At 42.9% G+C, this 27,543-nt stretch overlaps 1 long non-coding RNA gene across 2 annotated transcripts in view; it reads right to left on the bottom strand.

Moving 5' to 3' along the window:
* Positions 1–27,543, bottom strand: part of LOC131276460 (uncharacterized) — a 246,641-nt gene that overhangs the window by 173,086 nt on the left and 46,012 nt on the right. Inside the window, exons 2-3 of one of the 2 annotated variants that reach the window (XR_009183931.2) lie at positions 22,237–22,368; positions 9,085–9,180 (exon numbers count right to left, since the gene is read on the bottom strand). This is a non-coding gene — a long non-coding RNA (uncharacterized lncRNA). Of the gene's footprint in view, positions 1–9,084; positions 9,181–13,483; positions 13,761–22,236; positions 22,369–27,543 lie in introns of those variants that run through there. The other variant, XR_011647697.1, reaches the window with a different exon arrangement.

The raw sequence follows: 27,543 nt of genomic DNA, 5'->3' as shown, positions 1-27,543 counted from the left end.
GAGCCTCTCGCACAGCTGTCTCCCAAGCTCATTCATGGGGCCTTTGAATTTACCACTGCTTCCCATCTCTTTTTGAAAATCACCAAGACCTGGAAAAACACAACAAAACATGATCCTATCATCACTCTGTTTTCTTTTCTGCATTGCAGGTGACCTTGAAAGCAAAAGAAAATGGTAGGTATTCTGGGCTCATCAAAATATTGTGGGAAAAAGTGGGATGAAATAGGGGGCTTCCTACAAGCTGTAGGCTGATGACCTAGCCTGATCCCAGCCTCACTGTAAAATGCGGATATGGGATATGATGAAAGGTTTTCTATTAAGGAGTTCTGTCCTTCCTTCCACAGTCCCCAGGGGTGGATCTGTTCATTTGGGGGTTACAGGTTAGGCTGTGTGGAGGCTTAAGGGAATCCATGTGTGAGTCTCTGTGGTGTGACTGTGAGACTGTATGAGCTTGTGGAGATGACTGTGTGCACTTCCCCCAGGTGAGATGGACTGCTCAAGCTCCGGTGCTCCAAGGGGAGGGGCCTTAATGTGAACCCAGGGTGTGGCTCATGAGATTGAGCTCCTGCCTACCATATGGGAAGCCCGTGGTTTGGTTCTTCGTGCATCCTAAAGAAGACAGTGAGCCTGCATAACAGGCAGGCATGGCAACCTGACATAACAACATGACGCAACAAGAGACACAAGAGGAAAAACAATGAGAGAAACAACAAAGGTAGTGAACAGAGGCAGCTTAGATGACTAGGCACCTACCTCTCACATCAGAGGTCCCAGGTTCAGTTCCCAGTGCCTCCTAAAGAAACAAAAGAAGATGGATAGAGACAGCAAGTGTAAACGACACGGGAGTAGGGAGAAATAAAGAAATGAAAACAAATCTTTAAAAAAAACAACCAAAGAGATACCAAAAAAACAACTACAACAACAAAAAAAAGAAACTATGCAATGGAGTTGCACCATCTGCACACGTGCTTACAATTGAGTCTACAGAGAAACCAAACTGTCCATCTTTATAAGGTGGCCTCCAGATCACAGGGCCCAGGCAAGCTAGCTGTGCAGATAACCTCAGACGCTGGCACAGTTCCTGGTGTCCAAAACTAAAGGTAAGCCCATATGACTCTTCATTAGATCAAAATCGTGAGAGTTGTGAGGCATCACATAGAATGACCTGTCAACTATCACAATGATGTCATAGCCAGGAGCTTGGACACAGCACACAGGCGTTGGGAAAAAGTTAGTACTCTGCATTATATCATTACCTTGGACCCTCTAGATGCTCAAATCCTATGAGGGTCTTTGACAAATAAGAACTCAGATTCCACTTGGTTTTTAACCTGATATCCAAAATCTTTGTTGAAATGCAATTAGAGAGCAACATTGGAGGGAGTCAGCATTGACCCTCTTCGTCCCTCCATAATGACGATCCCACTGTTAAAGACTGAAGATGGAGAGCCAGTAATTCAATGAATAAACACACCTAGTGGAGAAAAGGAAGACTGATAGAAAAATACAGTACTATTAAATGATCATTTTTAAATGGTAAGATATCGATGTTTTCATATTTGTAAGTATTCTCTTATACCACAAAGATGAGTGAAGAAACATGACAGAATGCATTGCCTAGAATTGAACTGATTCCACCAAAAAAAGCTTGCCTCTAATCAAGTAGAAATTCCTGTCGTATATTTGGTAAATGTAGTTTCAGTTTATGCAGATCCATGGAGGCTGAATTCATTGGAGATGTCAAAAGACACCTGTGAAGACTTCCAGGAAGATGGCAGACGAGGAAGACATGGGACTCTCTCCTCCTTCAGAAAAACAGCTGGAGAAGAGACTGAAATGGACTGGAAAAAGATCTTCTAGGGTTTAGGACAGCAGGGTAAAGCTGAACACCACCCAGGACAGAGACAGACAAAGGAGGGGAATCGCGACAGCAAAACTGTGAGTTGAAAGCAGCAGTTCTTGCTGCTGGCACCATCCCCCACATTAAGGACTTTAGAACACGCAGGCCTCTGAAAAAGGGGTCTCCAGGGATCCACCACCCCCAGAAAGGGGAGGGAGAGGGACACAGCCTAAGGCTGACATCTTTTGACCCACAAATTTAGTCTGCTGTGTCCCATGAGCTCTACCAAGCTGGATGGGGTCATGTCATCGTTTCCCTTGGGAGCCAGCAAAGGACTAAAGAGATCATGACCCTCTCAATCTACTTCTCTACTAAGTGAGAATGATTGTTGAAGACACAGAGGGGCGTGGAATCATTTACTACCCAGGAAAAGGGAGCAGGCTGACAGAAGGCTGAAGAACTGTTTCTGAGAAAGTTTAAATTATAAGTCTCTTTATCTCTAGGCAAGAACCTCTACCACACAGATCCAGTCTGTCTCAGAGCAAAAACACTCCAACCAGGCATTGAACTGAAAGGGCTGCCAAGGAGTGCCATCTGCTAGCAGAACTAGGTTGTACATATGAGAAAATTAAAAATAAGGAAGTTAGAGAGGCTTTTGCTCGCCTTTATACCCTCCCTCTCAAGGCCCTAGGAAGCAGGTCTGCAAACCATTACTGGGTATAGCAGTTGGACATTACTGATGAGTTCCAAAAAGAAATACTGGATTATGCATGTAAACTGGTCTTTTCCTCTAGGCAATTAGAGTATATAGGATTCATACATGTACATGATTAAATAATGATCAAAGGTTTGGCTAGGCCACATTAAGAATGTTGCATCCCTGCCCCTGGGTAGGTGGGACTCACAGAGAAAACGATATGGCATAAAACATGGTTGGAGTTTTTGAGCTTGAGCCCAGGAGGTGAACACACAGGAGAACATCACCAGAGGAAGAGGGACAGCTCCTTAGACACAGGAGAAGCCCTGGTATGAGGACAGAGCTGTTTGCCTCATAGTCTACAAGCTGACCTTGTGGAGAGAGGCAAAGCTTAGAGAGCCTCATAGTCTAGAGCTGACCTTGTGAAAACAGAAGAGCTGATCCTGGAAATGAACCAAGAGAAGAGGAACCCTCTTCCTGCCTGAACCCTTGCAGACACCAGCAGTCATCTTGCTCTAACACATGGTAAGACTTTGGTGAGGGAAGTAACTTACACTTTATGGCCTAGTAAATAACCTTCTACCCCAAATAAATACCCTTTATAAAGGTCAACAGACTTCTGCTTTTTGCATCAGCACTCCTTTAGCAAAAACAGTGGGTCCAGAGCCCAGTTTTGAGCAACTAAGAGAGACAATCCTAATGATCCAGGTTGAACCAAGAATCAAACAGCAGCAGTGACATACAGAATCCCACCACCAAATCCCAAGAAAAGGGAAAGAAATTGAACATCTGAGTAACCTGCATCCTAATCAGATGCCTCTTATGAGCAAAAATTTACAAGCCAGACTAAGAAAATGGAAGACATGGCCCAGGAAAAGGAATATATCAAAGTCTCTAAAGAGACACAGGATTTGAGAGAACTGATTAACAAGATGCGTGCTGATTCTGAAATCAAATTAATGAGATGAAAAAAATCACAGCTAAAGAAATGAACAACACCAAGAAGATACTGAACAAGCACAAAGGAAAACTGGAAATCCGAAATGAAAAAGTAACAGAAAAAAAAAAAGTAACAGAGCTAATGGGAATGAAAGACACAATAGGCGAGATTAAGAAAACACATTAGGGGGAGGCAGACTTGGCCCAGTGGTTAGGGCGTCCATCTACCACATGGGAGGTCCTCAGTTCAAACCCCGGGCCTCCCTGACCCGTGTGGGGCTGGCCCATGCACAGTGCTGATGCACGCAAGGAATGCCCTGCCACGCAGGGGTGCCCCCCATGTAGGGGAGCCCCACGCACAAGGAGTGCATCCCATAAGGAGAGCTGCCCAGCGTGAAAGAAAGAGCAGCCTGCCCAGGAATGGCGCTGCCCACACAGAGAGCTGACACAACAAGATGACACAACAAAAAGAAACACAGATTCCTGTGCCACTGACAACAGAAGCGGACGAAGAAGAACACGCAGCAAATAGACACAGAGAACAGACAACTGGGGTGGGGGTGGGGAAGGGGAAAGAAATAAAATAAATAAATAAATCTTTAAAAAAAAAAAAAGAAACCATGGAGGTGAGAAGACAGTAGTATGATACAATTGGGACAATGAAAGAGAAAAATTGCCAGCCAAGAATTCTGCATCCAGCAAAACTTCCTTCAAATATGAAGGTGTGTATAAAATATTCATAGAAACTAAGAAACTAAGTTCTTATTAAAGAATCCATCTTGAAGGATTTATTAAAGGAAGCCTTAGAACCTGAAAGAAAAAGACAGGAGAGAGAAGCTTGGAGGAGAGAATGGACGAATAGAAGAAAGCATAAGCAAGAAAGTAAAAAGACCAAAATCTGATATGCCATATGATGACCAAAGAAGAAAATGGTGGAAATAAACAATGCATTTACAGTAATACCATTGAATGTGAATGGATTAAAATCACCAATCAAAAGATATAGACTGACAGGATGTATTAAAGAAAAAGCATGAGCCATCCGTATGCTGCTTATCAAAGAAACACTTTAGACCCAGGTATACAAACTGTCTCAAAGTAAAAGCCTAGAAAAAGATACTCCATGCAAAAAGTAATCAAAATAGAGCAGGGGTAGCTATAGTAATACTGGACAAAAAATTATAAATGCAAAAAAGTCAAGAGATACAGAAGGACATTAAATATTAATAAAAGGAACAATCAACCAGGAAGATATAGGAGACAAAAATATCTATGCACCTAACCAATGTCCCCCAAAATACATGAAACTAATTCTGGGTAAACTAAAGGGAGAAATAGGCATCTCTACTTTAATCATTAGAGATGTCAACACACCTCTCACATCATTAGATAGAATGAGACAAAAGGTCAACAAGGAAATAGAGAACTTAAACAATATAATAAATGAGTTAGATCTAACAGACATATACAGAATGCAGCATGCAAACTCAGTGGGTTATTCATTCTTTTCCCATGCACATTTATCCTTCCCCAGGATAAACCATAGGCTAGGACACAATACAACTCTCAAGAAATAAAAAGAATGAAATTAGAAAAAGCACCTACTCAGATCATAAGGGAATGAAACTGAAAATCAGAAACAGACAGGATAAAGGTGAATTCACAAATATATGGAAGCTAAACAACACACTCCTAAATAATCAGTAGGTTGAAGAAATTGCAAGTGAAATCAGTAAATGTATTCAGACAAATGAAAACGAGATCACAACTTATCAGAACTTATGGGATACAGCAAAGGCAGTCCTAAGAGGGAAATTTATAGACCAAAAAGCCTATATTAAAAAAGAAGAAAGCTAAACTCAAAGAATTTACTGAACAACAAGAGAAACTAGAAATAGAATAGCAAACTAATCCTCAAAGCATGCAGAAAAAAAATAATAAAGATTAGAGTAGAAATAAATGAAATTGAGGATTAAAAAAATAGAGAAAATCAAAACCAAAAGCTGGTTGGAGAACATCAATAAAATTCACAAACCCTTAGCAAGATTAAGAGAAAAAACAAAAGGAAACAAATAAATAAAATTTGAAATTAAAGGGGGGGAAGTTATGAATGACCCCACAGAACTGAAAAGGATCATGACAGGATATTCTGAGAAACTGTATGCCAACAAACGAGACAACCTAGATGAAGTGGGAAAATTCCTAGAAATGCACAACCAACCTACATTGACACTACGAGAAATACAAGAACATAAACCAGTTACATTTAAAGACACCGATTCTGTCTTCAAAAATCTTCCAACAAAGAAAACTCCAGGACCATGTGGCTTCACAGGTGAATTCTACCAAACAATTCAAAAGAATTCATATCAGTCCTCTTTAAACTCTTACAAAAAGTTGAAGAGGAGGGAAAATAACCCAACACTTCTTAAGAAGCCAATATCCCCATGATACCAAAGCCAAATAAGGACACTGCATGGAAAAGAAAATGACAGACCAAGCTCTCTAAGGAACATTGATGCAAAAATTCTCAACAAAGTATTTAGAAATCGAATCCAGCAGCATATCAAAAGACTTATATATCACAACCAAGTGGGATTTATTCCTGGTAGGCAAGGCTGGTTCAATATAAGAAAATCAATCAAAGTAATACACCACATTAACAAACTGAAGGAAGGAAAAAAACACATATGATCATCCCAATTGAGGCAGCATTTGACAAAATCCAGTATCCTCTCTTATAAAAACATTTCAAAAGAGATGAAAAGAAGGAAAATTCCTTAATATGATAAAAGACACATATGAAAAACCCCACATCTAACATCATAACCACTGGGGAAAGGTTGAAAGCTTAACTTTTAAGACCAGAAAGAAGAAAAGGACGCCCACTAGCACCATTGTTACTTAACACTGTAATAGAAGCTCTAGGTAGAGCAATAAGAAAAGAAAAAAGAATTTAAAGAATTAAGAAAAGAGGAAGTAAAACTCTATTTGCAGATGACATGATCTTATATTTAGAAAATTCTGAAAGGTCTACAATGAAGCTACTAGAGCTAATAAATGAGTTCAGCAAAGTGGGAGTCAGCAAAATCAACATGGAGAAATCACTAATGTTTTTATACACTGGCAGTATGCAAATCTGAGGAGGAAATCAGGGGAAAATTCCATTTACAATAGCAACAAAAAAAACAAATTCCTAGGAATCAATTTAAAAAAAGAAGTACAGGACCTACACAGAGAAAATCACAAAACAGTGCTAAAAGAAATTTTAAAAGACCTAAACAATTAGAAAGACATTCCATGTTCATGGACTGGAAGACTGAATGTCAGGAAGATGTGAATCCTACCCTCACTGACTTATAGATTCACAGCAACACCAACCAAAATTAAAACGGTCAACTTTACAAAAATAGAAAAGACAATTACAAAATCATTTTGAAGGGCAAGTACACATGAATAGACAAAAGCATTCTAAAAAAGAAGAGCGACATAGGAAGAATTTCACTGCCTTATGTCAAAACATATTACAAAGCTACGTGGACAATTCACCATGATACTGCCATAAAGAGAGACACAACGATCAGTGGAATTGAACTGAGTACAGAAATAAACCCTCATCTCTATGGTCAACTAGTTTTTGACAAACCTACCAAGTCTGTGTTAACTGGACAAAAACAGACTCTTCAACAAATGCTGCTGGGAGAACAGGTTATCTATAACCAAAAGAATTAAGGAGGACCCATATCTCACTCTCTATACAAGAATCAACTCAAAATGGATCAAAGACCTAAATAAAAAAGCAAATACCATACAACTATCAGAAGAAAAAGTAGGGAAACATTTTAAAGATCTTGTGGTACATGGTAGTTTCTTGGACCTTACACCCAAAGCACAAACAACAAATGAAAAATTAGATAAATGGGACCTCCTCTAAATTTAAAACTTTTGCACCTCCCAGGACTTTGTCAAAAGGGTCAAAAGGCAGCTGACTCAATGGGAGAAAATACTTAGAAATCTACCTTTTCGATAAGGGGTTAATATTCAGGATATAAAGAGAGATGTTACAACTCAATAAAAAGACAAATGACCCAATGGAAAAATGGGCAAAATGGAAGAGGCTGTGGCTCAATCAGTTGGGCTCCCATCTACCATATGTGCAGCCCTGGGTTCACGTCCTGGGGCCTCCTTGTGAAAGCAGGCTCGCCCACACGCTGTGCAGAGCCACCGGCCCGGGCGCTGTAGAGTGCCACCCGGCCCGCAATCACTGCGGGCAGCAAATGGACACAGAGGGCAGACAGCAAGCAAGCCACAAGGTGGGAGGGAATAAATTAAATACAGACACAGAAGAAAGCACAGCAAATGGACAGAGAGAACAGACAGCATGCAAAAAGCCACAAGGGGGGGAATAAAATAAAAAAGGGCAAAAAACATGAGTAGACATTTATCCAGAGGAAACATAAAGGGCAAAAAACACTTGAAAAAATATTCAACCCCATTAATGATTAGGGAAATGCAAATCAAAACAAGATAGTATTTCACAGCTATCAGAATGGCCACTATTAAAAAGTCAGAGAAATACAAGTGTTGGAGAGAAGGTGGAGAGATAGGAACGCTTATTCACTATTTGTAGGACCACTATGGATTAACTAGAGAACACTATGTTGAGTGAAGCAAGCCAGACACAAAGGGACAAATACAGGCACCGCGCATTACTATGACCTAAATACAATATAACATAATGTATGATTCCACTTACATAAAATGTAAACATGAATTTTTAGAGGAAATAAAAAGTATTTAGAAATGGGATCTGTTGATGGCAGGGGAAGCAAAGCGTGATCAAGAGGTGAGGAGTTCTTGTTTGTTTTTCATTTCTTATTATTAATACTGAAATAATGAAAATGCTCTAAAGATAACTGAGGTGATCAGTGAACAACTATGTGATTATGCCGAATATCACTGACTGACCACTTTGGATGAATTATATGTTTGTTTTTTTTTTGTTTGTTTGTTTTTTAAGAAAAAGACAAACAGCTCCTAAAAATGGGAAAACATGTAAATACACATTTACCAAAGAAGAAACATTTGATTCTTTTCATCACTAGAAAAACACACGTAGAAAATCTGCCATACAGGGTAGCGGCTGTGGCTCAATCAGTTGGGCTCCCGTCTCCCATCGACCATATGGGAGACCCTGGATTCCCACTCCAGGGCCTCTTTGTGAAGGTGAGCTGGCCCGTACACTGTGGAGAGCTGACAGCCCGTGCGCCATGGAGAGCTGACACAGAAAGGTGACGCAACAAAGGGAGACAAGCAGACAGAAAAAAAGAAAAAAAAAAAAAAAAACGCTCAGTGAACTGACACAGAGGACAGCAAAAAAAAAAAAAAAACAAGCCACAAGGCGGGGGAAGGGAGGGAATAAATAAATAAATCTTTTAAAAAAAAACCTCTGCTATACATACTAGAATGGTTAAAACCAAGAGACATAATACCAACTGTTAAAGAAGATGTGGCAAACCTGGAGCCCTAATACATTTCTGGAAAGAATGCAAAATGTTGTTGCCACTTTGGGAAACATTTTGTCAGTTTCTTAAAAATATAAGCTTACCGTAATTCTTGCTAATTCCACTCCAAGAAATATATCCAAGACAAATGAAATTGTGTCCATGCAATGATTCCTAGGGCAACTGCATGGCAGCCAAAACTGGAAAAAAAAATACGAATGTCTATTAGCTGATGCATGGATAAAAGGTGGTACATCCATAAATATATATGCACCTTTAACTACCTAATTTCAAGCACCCTGAGTCTCCCTGGCACCAAGGGATTACTATCACTACCAGCTGCTGATTCAACTAGAGAAAGACCTTGAATAAAAGGGGTAAATGGTAAAGACAAATGAGTTTACATGGCTAAGACACTTCAAAATGAGTCAGGGGTTCATTAGCGGGGTCACGCTTACACACAGCTCAGCAGAATTCCAGAGACAGCCAAAGTAGATACAACCCCAGGTACTGGTGCTTCTGAGGGCTACAGAAACACACAGGTTCTACAGTCATGACAGCTGGCTCTAGAGTTCACTGTCTTGCCAGCAGGCCTTCCTTTGGAATTTGTGCTCCTCAGTGTGATGGAGTTGGACTCAGATGTGACCTCTCTGCACATGCCTCTTCTGTCACTTCTACTGAACCTGTGGTTGGAGCTGAGCTTGGTGTATGCTCAGGAGACTTGAATCTCAGGGCTGTCCATGTGCCAGCCGGGCCCTGAGCCTCAGCAGAGTTGCAATACCTACTCTCTGATTCGTTGGACTTACCCAGGTCAGCTGACAGGGAAATGAGAATGGTCAACAACCATACCAGGGAACTGAGGGTGTCTACAACTGCAAGCAGGAGAATCGCATCCATTGGCCATGTGGGATCTAACCACAACTCGATTTAGAGGTGGACTGGACATCGCCATCCCAGGGTCCACAGGATGGAAGAATATATTAAGGATTAGAGTGGACTTGCTGGTATTCTACTATATAACTGTTGTGACTCTAGAAATGGAAAAAAATATATCATTGATAGGGAGACGATGATGGCCATGGGAGTTGCTGATGGTAAGCAGAGGGAGGAAAAGGTGTGATATGGGGCATTCACTGGGTGTATTCACCAAATGCAATGAATGTTTCTTACTGATGAAAGGGGATGTTGATGTGGGAGAAGTGGGGGTGGGGGATGGTGAGTGGCATGGGAACCTCTTATGTTTTTGAATGTAACATTTTGTGTGATCTATTTATCTTCAAAGAAGCGAATAAAAAATTATTTAAATATGGATAAAACTGCATAAATGACTGTTTTCTTTGAAACTGGACAAATGTATGTTAACACTAAAAAAATTAATATCATAATGTCACTTATGTTAAGTAAAAGAAACCTGACACACAGTACTACATACTGTATGATTTCATTTACATAAATGTAAATGTAAATCAGTTTATAAAGATGAAGTTGGATCAGTGGTTATGTAGGGCTGAGGAAGGACTGCTAAGGAGTGTGGGGTTTTTCTCCTTAAAGTACTGAAAATGTCTTCAAATTTTTGTGGTGATGAATGCACAATATTGTGATTATACTAAAAGCCATGGATCATACACTTCGGAGAGATCATATGGTATGTAACCACTACCAAAAGGAAAAGAGTGTCCCTGGGACCATGGGGAGCCCTGAGGGAAGCCAAGGCTGAAGCTGTCCCAGGGCTTCTAGTGCAGCCACAGCCAGGAGGGGACACAGTGGGAGGGGGCCCCTAGAACCCAGACCTCACCTGCCCTGTGTACTCCCAGAAAGCAGAACCCAGTACAACACAGGAGGAAGACAGAAAATGAAAGGCTCCAGCGACCCACCAGGGCTTTGACCCAAAGAATGCAAAGTCCCTAAGAGAGGAGGGGCCCACACCTGCAGACCGATGGGGAAGGATACACACTTTTAGTTGCAAACTGTCGCGGTCCCTAAAACTTTCCTGGGCTGGACACAAACCTGCACCCAGAGGCCCCTCCCGGGAGGGGTCCCCATTCACTGGGCTCCCTGCAGGCACACACCGGGTGTCAGTCACACTCCCCCTGGGCCTTCCCAGGAGCCCTTCCCCTGGGAGTGATCAATTCCCCCTCAGCAGTAACCCCTTTAAGAGCCAGCTGCTGCAGGCCAGGCCCTGAGCCTCACCTTTCCAGGTGGGAGAAGTCAAGCAGCCTCTGCCTGGCTCCAGAGGCAAATCTGAAGTGCAGGGGCTGGGAAGGGGGCTGCTGAAAGGGGAAGCACCCCAGGGACGTCAGAGGACCAGGAGGGCAGAGGGCAGGGCAAAGGGGTGGACCATGGGGGGTACCCAGGGGAATGCAGGGAGGGAGGGGGGACTGTGAAGAGGGAGAAGGGACCATGGAGGGGAGGAGGGACCACAGGGGTGGAGAAGGGGTCATGGGAGGGGGGGAGGGAGGCAGCAAGGGCTGTGGTGGGCAGGAGAGACCAAGGGGAGGCAGGAGGGAAAGTAGGGGGGGAGGAGGGGGCACAGTGGGGCAGGAGGGGACAAGGAGGGACAGGAGAGACCATGGTGGTGAGGAGGGACTGTGAGATGATGGGAGGGACGGGGGGCGGGGGAGGAATCCGGGGGACAGGAGGCGCTACAGGGTGGGTGGAAGAGGGAGCACGGAGCAGTAAGGAGGAACCGTGGGGGAGGAGCCCTGGGGAGGCGGGAGGAACTGTGGGAGTGGAGGGAGAATGGCAGAGCAAGAGGTATAATGTGGGAACAGGAGGGACCTTGGAGGAACAGGAGGAACCCTGACAGGGAGAAGGTACTGGGGGGGGGGAGCAGGGGGGCAGAAGGGTTTGTGGGGGACAACAGAGACCATGGGGACCAGAAAGGGCCATGGGGGAGAGGGACTATGGGGGTGGGAGAGGGACTTTAGGAGGGACCCTGGGGAGACAGGAGGAACTTTGGGGGTTGGAGATAGCATGGCAGAGCAGGAAGGACCTTGGAGGGAACAGCAGGTACTCTGGGGGGGGGGGGGACAAAAGGGATGTTGGAGAGGACCAGAAGAACCTTGGGGGGAAGGGACTAGGGAAGAGGAGGGACAAGGGGCAGAGGCTGTGGGGGGAGCAGGAGGGACTATGGGGAGGAAGGGGGGACAGTGGGGTGAAGGGACCATGGGGAGGAGGAAGGACCGAGGGAGGGAGGGACCCTGGGGAAGCAGGAGGGACTGTGGGGGAAGAGGGAAGGTAAGGGGGAAGGAAGGGCTTTGTAAGAGCAGGAGAGACCTTGAGGGTGAGACCTTGGGGGAGGAACCTTCCGGAGGTGACCATGAGGGTGGAGGGAGCATGGGTGGCAGGAGGGACTGTGGCAGGGGAGGAGGTACTGGGGGGGGCAGGAGGGACGGGGAGCTAGGAGGGACTGTGGGGAGTGAGGGACCATGGGGATGGAAGAGGGACTTTGAGGGGGCACGAAGGACATTGGGGAGGCGGGAGGAATTATGGGGGTGGAGGTAGCATGGTGGAGCAGGAGGGACCATCCAGGAACAGGAGTGGGGGGGGGCAGGAAGGGCCACTGGGGGGCAGAAGAGATTGTGGTGGTGAGGGATCATGGTGGGGGGGGTAATGGAGAGGGAAAGGACAGACTTTGGGGGGGGCAGGGACCAAGGAGGGGGCAGAATGGCCTATGGAGGGAGAACCATGGGGCGGGGACAGTGGGAGGGGAGATCATGTGGGTGAGGGACAGTAAGCGAGGAAGAGGAACTTTAGGGGGGAGAAGGGACCAGAGGGGTCTAGGAGGTTCCATGTGCAGGGAGGGACCTTAGGGCAGAGAGAGGGATCTCGTTGGGGCAGGAGGGACAGTGTGGAGGGAGAGGAAGCGTGGGTGGGGGAGAAGGAGGGTAGAGGGGCAGGGACCTTGCAGGGGATGGGGCTGTGGGGAAGCAGGAGAGACTGTGTGGGAGTAGGAGGGGCCTTGGGGTTGGAAGAACTATGGGGGAGGGACTTTCCCGGGATGGGAGGGACCCTGGGGGGAGGGGGGGGCAGGAGGACTGTGAGGGTATGAGGGGGGAGGAAGGACCGTGGGGGGCAGGGGGGGGAAGATGACCATGGTGGAAGAAAGGTGGGCCTGAGGGAGGGAGGGGCGGCCCACCCTTCCCCTGGGCCGCGGGACCCTTACTCTGACCCCGGGCCCCGTGTCACAGGCCAGTCGGCCTGGGCCGGGACCCCGACTGCACCCTGCGCCCTCCGCCCTGCACCGCCCGTGGAAGCAGCGCCCCCACCCGGCGCTGCCCTGCCTGGTCCCGAACTGGCCCTGAGGGCACGCAGGACCCGGGCGCTTCGAACAACTTTCCGGGACCCGCGCCCCGCAGGCGAGCCAGCAGGAACTTTAGGGGCGCGGCACGGGCACCCCCTCGACGCAGCCAGGGGAGGCTCGCTCGCCCGCTTTTCCGCGCCTCTGGGAGTCCCCGCCCGCCTGCGCCCCGCCCCGACGCCAAGTCGGGTCCCCAAACTTACCGCTTTCGTGCAGGGGACACGGGAGGGGTCCCTGGGCGAGGGGTCGAATGCTCCCGCAGCCCCCACACCGGCCTACACATGTCCCTCCTGCCCTCGGGGTCCTGGGGGGCACCCCCGGAACACGCCAGCAGGTCCTCGTGCGCTCCCCAAACACCCCGAGCTCTTAGAGGAGCCGCACCGACGTGGCCTGGGTGAGACTTGAGGGGCGGAGCTTCTGCGCCTGCGCCTGGGCCAATGAGGGCCCGCCCCACTCAGGGTCTCCACGCTCCCAAGAGGGAGGGGCCCTAACCTTGACGGACAGCGCCAGGCACCCAATCATGTGCTCTCGGACTGGCTAGCGGAACACCACCTGTGCAAAACTCAAATACATGTACCAGTAAAGATCACTGAGGAGAAAATCAAGAAAAAAATATCATTTATAGTAGTAACTTAAAAAATCACATAGCTAGGAATGAATTGAATGCTATAAATGACAAACACAGAAATCTACACAACATTTTCAGGAAATCAAAGAAGACATAAGTAAATGGAAGAATACTCCTTGTTCATGGAAAGGAAGAATATCATTAAGATGTCTATCCTATCCAAACTAATCTACAGATTTAATGCAATCCCAATAAAAATCGACACAGCACTTTTTATTGAATTGGAAAAGCTACCTATGAAATTTATTTGGAAGGGGAAGAGGCCCTCAACACTCAAAGACATTTATTGAAAAAGGAAAATCAAATCAGAGGAATCACATTACCTGACTTTAAAATATACTACACAAAGCTACAAAACTGCATGGTATTGGCACAAGAATAGACATACTGACCAATGGAACCGAATTCAGAGTTCTGATACAGATCCTCACATATACAGTCACCTGATATTTGACAAGGCCACCAAGCCCACTCAATTGCGAGAGAACGGCCTCTTCAACAAATGGTGCTTGGAGAACTGGATATCCATATGCAAAAGAATGAGAGAGGAACACCATTTCAAACCTTATAGAAAAATCAACTCAAGATGGATCAAAGATCTAAATATAAAAGCCAAGACCACAAAGACCTTGGAGGGTAATGTAGGGAAGCATCGACAGGACTTTGTAATAGGAAATGGCTTCATGAACTTCACAATTAAAAGTGGGAGGAAAAAAAGAAAAAAACAGATGAAAGGGACCTCTTCAAAATTAAAGCCTTTCGTACTGCAAAGGAGTTTGTCAAGAAAGGGAAAAGACAGCCTACTCAATGAAAGAAAATATTCGGTAAACCATATATCTGATAAGAGCCTAATATCCAGCATATATAAAGAAAACCTATATTTAAAAACTAAGAGATAAGCAAAACGATTTAAAAATGGGCAAGAGATTTGAACAAACACTTCTCCAAAGAAGAAATAGAAATGACTAAAAAGCACCTGAAAAGATGCCGAACATCACTATTAGAGAAATGCAATTACAATGAGATGCCATCTTACACCCAATAGACTGACGGCTATTAAAAAAACAGAGGACTACAAGTGTTGTAGAGGATGTGGAGGAATAGGAACCCTCTTCCACTGCTGGTGGGAATGTAGAATTGCCCAGTCATTGTGGAGGACAGACTGGCAGTTCCTCAAAAAACTAACTATAGATCTGCCACATGATCCAGCAATTTAATTTCTGGGTATATAACCAGAAGAATTGAAAACAAAGACATGAAAGGATACATGCACACCAATGTTCATAGCGGTATTATTCACTCCTGCCAAAAGTTGGAATCAACCCAAATGTCCTTCAACAGACGAATGGACAAACAAAATGTGGTATACACATACAATGGAATGCTATTCAGCTGTAAGAAGGAATACAGTACGAACACACGGGATAGCATGTATGAATCTTGAGAACCTTATGTTGAGTGAAGGAAGCCAGGTGTGAAAGGAGAAATATTACATGACCTCTCTGATGTGAATTAAGCAAATCCAGCCAACTCAGAGAGCTAGAGTCTGGAAGACAGGCTTATGGGAAATAGAACGGTAGAAGGTGGTTGTGAGCAAATACCCACACAGGCAAAATCTAGATAAAGAGGAAGTAAGTAGTTGGGCAATGAAGGGATATGATGGGAGCAGGGTTACTCTCGGGTTGGGCAATGCAAGCTTGACAAGGTCTAGGGTGGGGAGGATGGGTCGGAAGTCCATGGCAGTAGGGGGAATGTTGGGGGAGGGAACAGGAGAACACAGGAGATTGGCAGGTGTGTGGCTCAAACTACTATGTTCAGAAAACCTTTCAGCAATATGACAATGAAGGGTTATTGGTTTAGGGGTTTGGAAGGGGGACATCTGAAAAAGGACGCACCTGGAGCAGGCTTCTAGGGCGTGTGTGAGTGCTCATTTTGTCACAGTGTGTTATATCAATGGATGGAGAGCCACACAATGAGTAGGAAGGTGTTGTACCCCCATCCTGGGGAGGCTGATGATTTCAGAGGGGATGTTGTCTCTCAAGAATAGGGTGGCTCCTAACAGGGGAGGACAGGCTAGTATGTCAAGCCCTCGGCATTATCACAAGTACCTATGAATCTTGTTCTTCAAGCACTGAAGCTTGGTTGTCACTGTGCGCCAGGAGGGGAGGGGAAGAGAGGAATAGACTAGATGGAAGAGGGGCAACTGGGGGGCAATGGAAGTGTTCTGCATGATCATTCAACGATGGATAAAGGTCATGTTGAATTTCACTAAAAACTTATAAAGAGTGTACATTCTAAAATGTAGCCCATAATGTAAACGACTGACCATGGTTAGTAGCTATGTTTCAATATTTATACATCAGTTGTAGCAAATGGAACATCCACATGTAAAAATACCATTGGTGGGGAAGGGAGAGAAGGGGGAGAATGCTGGGTATATGGGAGTCCCTTATATTCTGTATGTGACGTTAATGTAACCTAAAACTTCTTTGAAGACATAATGAAAAATATATAAAAAAGAGATAAGACGCTGAGGAAGAAATGGAAGAGATAGCCTTGCCACTGTACATATAAGACAACACCTATTATTACAGTGATAAAAGGCAAAACGTCAAAAAAAATTTTTTGCAATATTTTCCATTTTTTAATACCCCAAATTCTAAGCTTTTTTTAGTTTTTCTAAATCAATATGCATTTCCCTTCTAATGTTTAAACTAAGAATTACTATCTCATTTTCCTATTAATTGAATTTGGCCATATATTAGGCTTCATTATGAAGAACTTTTGGATCACACAGGGTCCAAGTAGGGCAGGGGAGGAACACTGGTGTTGGGTGTCATTGATGGGGGATGTATGGGAGGGAGCTCACCTTGGCATGGATATACAGGGTATAGATATGTTTGTATGTTCATTGGATACTGACACAGTGGGTAGAGTTTCACACGACAAGTGAGGGAGTGCTGGGTTCCCATCTGGAGAGCTCTCACACATTCCCCAATGGAACACTAACAATTCCCACGGGCAAGGGCAATGACCAGTGAAGGATGGTCCAATGATGGGACCTTGATACTAATGCCTATGCTTGTGGACCTCTTGTCATTGAAATTTCAACCTGGCCTAGTGTTGCAGGGTGCCTAAGACTTACCTTCTGAGAGCTTCCATGTTGCTCCAATATGGCCACTCTCTGATCAAACAGCATATAAATGCATTACCTTCTCCTCAGCATAGGAAACGACTCCCAGGGATGAGGTTCCCTGACACCGAGGGCTTGCACCCAAGCATAAATTGGTGATGTAACTTGAAAAAGACCTTGATTAAAAGGGGAAATGGTAAAGGCAAATGAGTTTACATGGCTAAGAGACTACAAAATGAGTTGAGAGGTCATCAAAGGGATCGTGCTTATGCATGTCTCAGCAGGGTCTCATAGACAGCCAAAGATGATACTAGACAACCTGAAGTATTGGTGCTCCTGAGGGCTATGAAGACACCCTGGTCCTACGGTCATGGCAGATAGCTCAAGAGATCAGTGCCTTAACAGTGGGTCCTAATTGGGAACTTGTCCTCCTAAGCATGATTGCGTTGGACTAAGATGTGACTTTCTACACATGACTTTTCTGTCCCTTTTATTGAAACTCTGCTTGGGTTGGGAATGCTATATGCCCAGGGGACTTGGATCTCTGGGCTGTCCATGTGCCAACTGGACCCTGAGCCTCAGCAGTGTTGGAGGACCTACACTCCAGTTCACTGGAATTACCCAGGTCAGCTGAAATGGAGGTGAGGATGGACAACCACTACACCCAGGAACCAAGAGAGTATACAGCTGCAGGCATGAGAGTCACATACACCAGCCATGTGGGAAAGAATCCCCTTCTCAATTGAGAGGAGTTGGCATCACCATCCCAGGGTCCTCAGGATAGAGGAATAAAATATGGACTAGAGTGAACTTGACTGATATTCTAATATAGAATTATTGTGACTCTAGCAATGGAAGCAATTATCTCACTGATGTGGACTCAGTGGCCTCTGGAGTTGCTGACGGCAGGGAAAAGGAAAAGGAGTGTGACATGGGGGCATTTTTGGGACTTGGGGATGTCCTGAATGAAACTGCAGGGACAGATGCAGGATGTTATATATCCTGCCATAATCCACTGAATGCACTGGGACAGAGTGTAAACTACAATGTAAACTATAATCCATGCTATGTAGCAGTGCTCGAAAATATATTCATCAAATGCAATGAATGTGTTACTGACGTGGGAGGAATGGGGGGGATGGAAAGTGGGGGTATGTGGGAACCTCATATTTTTTAACGTAACATTTTGTGTAATCTATGTATCTTTAAAAAAAGAGAATAAATATTTTTTTAAAAACACAACTGCAACAGAAAGAAAAACAACCCAAATAAAAATGGGCAAAGGACTTGAATAGATAATTCTCCAGAGGATATACCAATGACCAATAAGGACATGAAAAGATATTCAAAGACATTATACATTAGGGAAATGAAAATGAAAATGAAAATGAGTGATACTATGATAGCCAATATAAAAAAAATGAAAGGAAAATAACAAGTGCTAGGATGTGAATAAATAAGAGTCCTCATACATTGCTGGTGGGAATGAAAAATTTTATAGCCACTCTGGAAACAGTGTAGCTCTTCCTCAAAAACTTAAAAGGATTACCATATGACCTACAACCCTACTCAGGTATATTCAAATTGAAAATAGAGACCCAAACAATTATTTGTACACCAATATCCCTACAAGCATTATTCACAACAGGCAAACAGTTGAAGCAACCCAAGTGTGTTCTATACCTATAACAGAACGTTATTCAGTCTGTGAAAATAATCATGTTCTAATACATGCTAATCCATGAATGAACCTGAAAACGTTATACTAAGTAAAATAAGATACACTCAAAAGGACAAATATTGTGTGATTCCACTTATGAAATTTCTAGAATAAACAAATTCACAAAGACTTCTAAGCAGACTGAAGTTATTGGGTCAGGGGGAATGGAGTGCTATATATAGAGTTCATGTACAGGTGATGAAAAAGCTTTAGTATTGGACGGTAGTGATGGAAACACAATGTGTAAATGTAATTAATCCCACTGAATTACATGCATAAAAACGACTGAGGGAAGTGGATGTGGCTCAAGCAACTGGGTTCCCATCTACCATATAGGAGGTCCAGGGTTCAATACTCAGGGCCTCCTGGTGAAGGCAAGCTCACCTATGTGGTGAGCTGGCCCATGTAGAGTGCTGGCCTGAGCGGAGTGCTGGCCGACACAGAGTGCTGCCCCGTGCAGGAATGCTGGCCCATGCGGAGAGCTGGCACACCAAGATGATGCAACAAAAAGAGACACAGAGAAGAGACAATAAGAGATGCATCAGATCAGGGAGCTGAGGTGGCACAAGAGAATGATTGCCTCTCTCCCACTCGGGAAGGTCCCAGTACCTGTTCCCAGAGACGCCTAATGAGAATATAAGCAGATACAGAAGAACACACTGTGAATGGACACAGAGACCAGACAATACAGGGGAGGGGAATAGAGAAATAGATGAAATAAAATAAATCGTAAAAAGGTGGTTGAAATGGCAAATTTTATGTTATTTAAATGTTACCTTAGTAATTCTTTAAAATCCTATATAATATATGAGAAATGCAATATTGGCAGAAACCGTCTTAGATGGAATAAAAAAGATAACGGCAATTTAGCTGAGTTTCAAAATGGGCAGGAGGAGTAACAGGACTCTCTCATTGAATCATAGTGTAGCACAGCACCACAGGACTATTTGCTGACTATTTTATACTAATACAAATTGTCTTTACCTACAAAGCTAGGAAATCTATTTCTTATTTCTTTCCTGCTCCTCTCCTTGGTCTCTTTCTTCTACAATGGATGGTTGAGTAGGACGTCAGTCCATGTTTGTTAACCAACAGCTTCCATACACTCTAGCCCCTTCCTGGACCAAATCACATCACGTTCCCTGAGCGAGGTGACAGTTTCTTTGCCTCCCAGCTCTCTTGGCAGACATGTTAGAGGAGCTTCGGGCTAACAGGGTAGATGAGGAGGCCATATCTAATGCCAAGATAAAGTCACCTGTTTTTCTTTAAGATAGATATGTTCCTTCCTTGGATTCATTCTTTTTCAATTGAGTACAGACATGAAAATATGACTATGTACACTACAGATGCTAGCTACCATTTTTGGGGAGGAGAAATTTTGGAGAGGGGACTCCTAATAAAACAAGCAGCCTCAGCTTATAAGCTGTAAGGTAAGGAGCCTTTTCCTCAGAAGTAATTTTTCTTCCTTGAATAAGACTTTTATAATTACCACCAAATGGACAGAAACAGCTCTACACTTATTATTCTGGTCTTTGACATACCACGATTGCTAAAATCACCAAAATCTGGTTTTCTAAAATCACCATGACCTGAGCAAACACTAAACAGAATGAACTCTCACAGCATTTTCTTCTATGTAAATGCAGGTGCCTCAAGAGCAAGCAAAATCAGTACATATTATGGAAACACTCAGTTTTGAGGGAAAAAAATGAGATAATTTCAAATCCAGAGCATTTGTGTTGCCCAGGATTGAATTCAGTCCACCAAAATGGTAGAACATAAGGTAAATGCGTGATCAGCGTATGTGGATACATGGAGACTGAAATGATCTGAAAGATGTCAAGAAAACATTGGCAGTTTTGGAAATTTAGGTGAGATACAGAACAAATGGGAGGCACCAAGGGACACTGTCTTTGAATTTTAGTACCATTTGTAAACTGCTTATTACAAGTTATTTTAGGTTGCCATTAACTACAAAACCGAGCTCTGATTCACAAATCTTTCATCCTACTGTCTTTGCTATTCTTCTTACAGTAAGAAGGATGGCCCAGCAGCAGCTTATACTGTACTTGTTAAACCACACACTCCAAACACTCTACCCTATTGTCCAAGGCCAAAATACTCCTTGCGTAATTCATGGCTAAAACACCAATGTGCTTGGAGAAATGCTGTGTCCTCCTAGCTCCCAAGGAATAAATGATGGTGGAGCTTCCCAATGACTGAGAAGATGAGGTGGCACCATCTAATGCTGAGGTGGGGTCGCTATTCTTTTCTAAGTTAAATTTTACTTTTTTTCTTTCTTTCTCTTTCCATTGACTTCAGATAAGAATATCTAATCATGTGTCTTATATTTGATATAAACAATTTCGTAGGAGAGGTAAATGTTGAGTGGGGTCAACTTCAAATTGACCCCTTTTTTAAAAGGGCATCCAAAAAGGCAACAGCAGATTATTAACTACATGGTAAGGATCATTACCTCAGCAGCATTTGTTTCTCCACTGATTAATAATTTTGCAATTGCAAAGCAAAATGGACTTGAGAGATTTATTTTCAAGCAAAGCATGTACCCTTCCACAGATGTCCCTATACTTCCTTATTGGGCCTTTGACTTGACCACTGTTTCCCATCTGTTCTTCTAAAGCACCAAGAGGAGGAGGCGGTGCAAGATGGCATCTGACTGAGTGCACCTCATCATCTCTCCTACAAAGAAGCGGCTGAGTAGGGTTGGAGTCCTGCTGGACCGGGCTGTTTTGGGTGTTTGCAGGGCAGGAGGTGTCTGGACGTTGATTTGGTGCGACGGTGACAGAGGAGATTCTTGCAAGAGGTAGAATTTTGTGTCTCTTGCATAGAGGTCGGAGGTTGTGGGCAGGACCCTTCCCCCTGGGGCTGTCGGCCCAGCTGCAGCAATTCCTGAAGGCATTGCTGTGCTGGGGAGTTCCCAAGCCCTGAGTGGGCTGTTTCGGGGGCTTGCAGGGCAGGAGGTGTCCGGATGTCGATTTGGTGAGACAGTGATGGAGGAGATTCTTGTGAGAGTTGGAATTTTGGGTTTCTGACATGGAAGTCAGAAGTTGTAGGTGGAAACCCACCCCCCCAACCCCCGACCAGGGCAGGCAGCCCAGATGCGGCGATCCCTGAAATTTTTGTTGTGCTGCGGTGCTCCAAAACCCTGAGAGGGCTATTTCGGGGGCTTGCAGGGCAGGAGGTATCTGGATGTCGATTTGGTGAGACAGTGACAGAAGAGATTATTGTGAGAGGTGGAATTTTGGGTTTCTGACACGGAGGTCAGAAGTTGTGGGCGGGACCCCTCCCCCTAGGGCTGGAGGCCCGGCCGTTGCAATCCCTGAAGGCTTTGTTGCGCTGTGGTGTTCCCAGGCCCCATGTTAATAAGATGCGTGGCTCCCAGGTCTGTGTCCCCTAAACCCTGGTGGCCCACACTGCAGAGACTCACACACCGTGAGTCTACAATATCACGCACCTTCCATCCCTGAACCCACCGCGCCCTGAGGTCCATCAGAGGTCCTTGATTACGATAGCCCTTGGCTTCTTTTTTTTTTCTCTCTCTCTTTCCTTGAACTTGGAGGAGTGCAGCAGCTGATTTGGGGAGAGTCTGTGAAGAAAACAGAGGCGAATCTGTTGAGGAAGCCCAATTTACCTAAACGTCCTGGAATAGGAAACTTCTTCTGGGAGAAGGTGGAGTCAGAAAATCAATTAGACCTCTCCTAGCACACCTAAGGGGGAGGGACTGTAGGAGGTGCTATTCAAGCTTCCAATAACATATTTCAGGTTTCTGGTGAGATGTAGGTGCTCTCATGGTGGAAATAAAGAGTCATAGCCTTCTGTGTTGAGTTGGTTCAACAAGGACCTACCTGAATCTCCTACAGGCAGCTTTCCTGCTGCCCTGGGAGAGAGAGAAGTTAGGAAAGGAGAAAGGGGAAAGGTCAGATCCCTAAGTGTATTATTTAACTGCAAAGAGGATTCCTAGCTTGAAGTGTTGGTTTTTTGTTTTGTTTTTTTGTTGGCGTGGCTGCTAATATTGCATTGTCTCCTGGTCTTTTCTCCCATTGTATCCCCCAAGGTCCTTTATCATTTATTTAGGGTTTTTTTTCTCTTTTTCTTGCTTGTTTCCCCTCCTTTTTCTCTTCTGTTTTCCTTCTATTTCTATTTTATTTTCTTTATATAATAGGTGCTGCTGGGAGCACTTGACACTTGATGTGTTTCCTCATCCTCCATTTCCTCTTTTCTGTGTGTATTGATTCTGGCCACCTACACTATCCCCTTCCTCCCACATCTTTCTATCCTCCATCATCTACTGTTTTTCTTACATTCTCCCTCCCTTTCTTTGGCCCCCAAATTGTCTGACTTTTTATTTCTAATACCTTTGTTCTGTTTTCTGTCTCTTATCCACTCTTTTTTTTTTTTTATTATTAATTTTTTTATTTTTTATTGACTTTGTAATAATATTACATTAAAAATATATATGTGAGGTCCCATTCAACCCCACCCCCCCACCCCCCCTCTCCCCCCCCCCAATAACACTCGTTCCCATCATCATGACACATCCATTTCTTATCCACTCTTGATATTATTGTCTTTCTTTTCTCTTTCTCTCTCTCATGAAAACACTGGCCTTTTAATTCATACTATATTCCTCCCCATATTCAGTTGACTATCTCATTATGGGTACTCTACTTACTGCTATAACTCTACACAACTTACATGAGTCTAATATCCATTCTCCTAGGTCTCACATTGTTGCTCTGTTAACATTTACTACCAATACTACTTTATACATTTTCTTTTCTTATTCATTTCGCTTTCCCTGGCCCTAATATTTTCCTTCAAAGTGAACTTAGCCAGCAACAAGAAAATAGAGTAAGAAGAACAAAGTGACAAAGAGAAGACGTAACACTTACACGGGAACAACACTAATCAATCCCCAAGACTAGACGAAGAAGCTAAGGAACTGATTAAACCCATCAAGATAAAATGATGACCAGACAGCAACAAAAAATTACAAATCATACCAACACACAGGAAAACATGGCTGAATCCAATGAATAAACTAAAAACCAGGAAGAAGAGCAGAACATTGGACAAGTAATTAAAGATCTCAAAACATATATTAGAGACCAATTCAATGACGTAAAAGAAGAGATTAACAATATGAAGAAAACACTTGGAGAGGAAATTGCAGACATACGCAAAAAGATAACAGATATGATGGTGATGAACACCACAGTTCAAGAAATCAAAAATACACTCTCAGCAAATAGCAGCAGATTAGCAGAGGCAGAGGAGAGAATTAGCAACATGGAGACAGTACATCTGAAATCAAACAGATAGTAGAACTGACCGATCAGAAGACAGAAAAAATCCAGCTAGGACTTACGGACCTGAATGACAATGCAAAATGCACAAACATACATATTATAGGCATCCCAGAAGGAGAAGAGAAGGGAAAGGGGACAGAAGGGGTGCTGGAGGAAATAATGGCTGAAAACTTCCCTAATCTACTGAGAGAGATGGATACACATGTCCAGGAAGCACAACACACCCCAAACACCATAAATCCCAAGAGGCCCACCCCAAGACATATACTTGTCAAATTATCCAATGCTCAAGGCAAAGAGAAAATTCTAAAAGAAGCAAGAGAAAAGAGAACCATCACATACAAGGGAGGCTCTATAAGATTAAGTGCTGATTGCTCATCTGAAACCGTGGAGGCAAGAAGGCAGTGGTATGATATAGTCAAGGTACTAAAAGGAAAAATTTCCAACCAAGAATACTCTACCCAGCTAAGTTAGCAATCAAAAATGATGGAGAGTTCAAAATATTCACAGATAAACAGAAATTAAAAGAGTATGCCAACAAGAACCCTGCCCTTCAGGAAATACTAAAGGGAGTTCTGTGGGAAGAAAGAAAAAAACAGGAGAGGCAGAGTTGGAGGAGAGTGTAAGAGCAACAAAAAAGAAAAAAAGAGGAGGAAAAAACAAACAAAATATAACAAACACAAGTCCAAACAAAATATGGCTAACACAAATAATTCCTTGAAAGAAATAACACTGAAAGTCAATGGATTAAACTCACCTGTCAAAAGATTCAGACTGGAAGATTGGATAAGGAAATATGACCCATCTATATGCTGTCTACATGAAACACATCTTAGACCTAGCGATTCATGGAGGCTGAAAGTGAATGGCTAGAAAACAATCTTACAAGAAAACAATAACCAAAAAGGGCAGGAGTACCTATATTAATATCAGGCAAAATAGACTTTAAAGGCAAAACAATTGTGAGAGACAAAGGTGGATACTACATATTAGTGAAAGGGATAATCTTGCAAGAACAACGAACAATCATAAATATTTATGCTCCTAACAAGGGCGCCTCCAAATACGTGAGGCAAACACTGGAAAAACTAAGTGAAAGAATAGATGCCTCTACAATTATAGTGGCAGACTTCAATACACTACTGTCAACTTTGGACAAAACATCTCAGAATCAATAAAGAAACAAAAACTCGGAACAGTTTATTAGAGGAGGTGGACCTAATAGACATATACAGATCATTACACCAAAAAAAGCAGGATATACATTTTTCTCAAGAGCAAATGGATCATTCTCCAAGATAGACCATCTGCTGGGCCACAAAGAAAGGCTCAATGAATTCAAAAAGATCAAAATCATACAAAATAATATCTCTGACCACACTGGAGTGAAACTGGAAATCTACAAGGGCCAGAGGCCCATAATTCACACCAAGATAGAGAATTTAAACAGCACACTCTTAGAAAACCAGTGGGTCAAAGAGGAAATCTCAAAAGAAATTAATAACTACCTTGAAACTAATGAAAATGATAACACAACATACCGAAACTTATGGGATGCAGCAAAAGCAGTACTGAGAGGGAAATTTATAGCCATAAATTCATACATCAAAAAAGAAGAGCTAAAATTGGAGAACTAAATGCACATTTGGAGGACTTAGTAAAAAAACAACAAAGTAACACCACAGGAAGAAGAAAAAAAGAAAGAACAAAGATAAGAACAGAACTAAATGAAATAGAAAATAAGAAAGCACTTGAAAAGATAAACAAAAAGAGCTGGATCTTTGAGAAGATCAATAAAATTAACAAACTCTTAGCTAGATTAACAAAGAAAAAAAGAAAGAAAATGCAAATACACAAAATAAGAAATGAGAAAGGAGATATCACCACTGACCCCACAGAAATAAAGACTATCTTAAAAGAGGATACTTTTGAAAAACTATATTCCAACAAAAATACAATTCAGAGGAAATGGACAAATTCCGAGAAACACATAAGCTGCCTATATTGATGAAAGAAGAAATTGATGATCTCAACATAACAATCACAAGTAAAGACATAGAATCGCTCATAAAAAACCTCCCAACTAAGAAGAGCCGAGGGCCAGATGGTGTCACAGGTGAATTCTACAAAACATTCTGGAAAGAACTAACACCAATCCTGCTGGAACTCTTCCAAAAAATCGGAACAGAAGGAACATTACCTAACTCATTCTATGATGCCAATATTACCCTAGTGTCAATGCCAAAGAAAGATACCACAAGAAAGGAAAATTACAGACCAATTTCTCTAATGAACCTAGACACAAAAATCCTCAACAAAATACTTGCTAACCATACCCAACAACACATTAAACAAATTATACACCACGACCAAGTGGGATTCATTCCGGATATGGAAGGATGGTTCAACATTAGAAAATCAATCAATGTAATCCACCATATAAACAGATTGAAGGAAAAAAATCACATGATTATATCTATTGATGCAGAAAAAGCATTTGACAAAATACAGCACCATTTCTTGATAAAAACACTGCAAAAGATTGGAATACAAGAAAATTTTATGAACATGATAAAGAGTATATATGAAAAACCTAAAGCCAATATTGTTTACAATGGGGAAATCCTAGACTCCTTCCCTCTAAGATCAGGAACAAGACAAGGATGCCCACTGTCTCCGCTCCTATTTAACGTTGTCTTAGAAGTACTTGCTCGAGCACTGAGGCAAGAACCAGAAATAAAAGGCATTCAAATTGGAAAGGAAGAAGTCAAAATTTCATTATTTGCAGATGACATGATCCTATACATAGAAAACCCTGAGAGATCTACAACGAAGATTCTAGAACTCATAAATGAGTTTAGTAAAGTCGCAGGTTATAAGATCAATGCGCAAAAATCAGTAGCATTTCTGTACACCAATAATGAGCAAGATCAGGAGGAAATCAAGAAACAAATACCATTCACAATAGTAAATAAAAAAATCAAATACTTAGGAATAAATTTAACTAAAGAGGTAAAGAACTTATACACCGATAACTATACAAGATTGTTCAAGGAAATCAAAGAAGACCTAAATAAATGGAAGACTATTCCTTGTTCATGGATAGGAAGACTGAACATTATTAAGATGTCTATCCTACCAAAACTGATCTACACATTCAATGCAATCCCAATAAAAATAACGCAGCCTTCTTTAAGGAACTAGAAAAACTAACTATGAAATTTATTTGGAAAGGAAAGAGACCCCGAATAGCCAAAGACATACTGAAAAAGAAAAACGAAATTGGAGGAATCACACTACCTGACTTCAAAACATACTATAAAGCTACGGTGGTGAAAACAGCATGGTATTGGCATAAGGAGAGACATATAGACCAATGGAATCGAATTGAAAGCTCTGATATAGAACCTCACATATACAACCACATAATATTCGATAAAGCCACCAAAACC

The sequence above is a fragment of the Dasypus novemcinctus genome, chromosome 28 (assembly GCF_030445035.2).
Source record: "Dasypus novemcinctus isolate mDasNov1 chromosome 28, mDasNov1.1.hap2, whole genome shotgun sequence".
Taxonomy (NCBI): Eukaryota; Metazoa; Chordata; class Mammalia; order Cingulata; family Dasypodidae; genus Dasypus; species Dasypus novemcinctus.
Note: the sequence above shows the minus strand (reverse complement) of the source record. Positions and strands in the feature narration are given on the sequence as shown.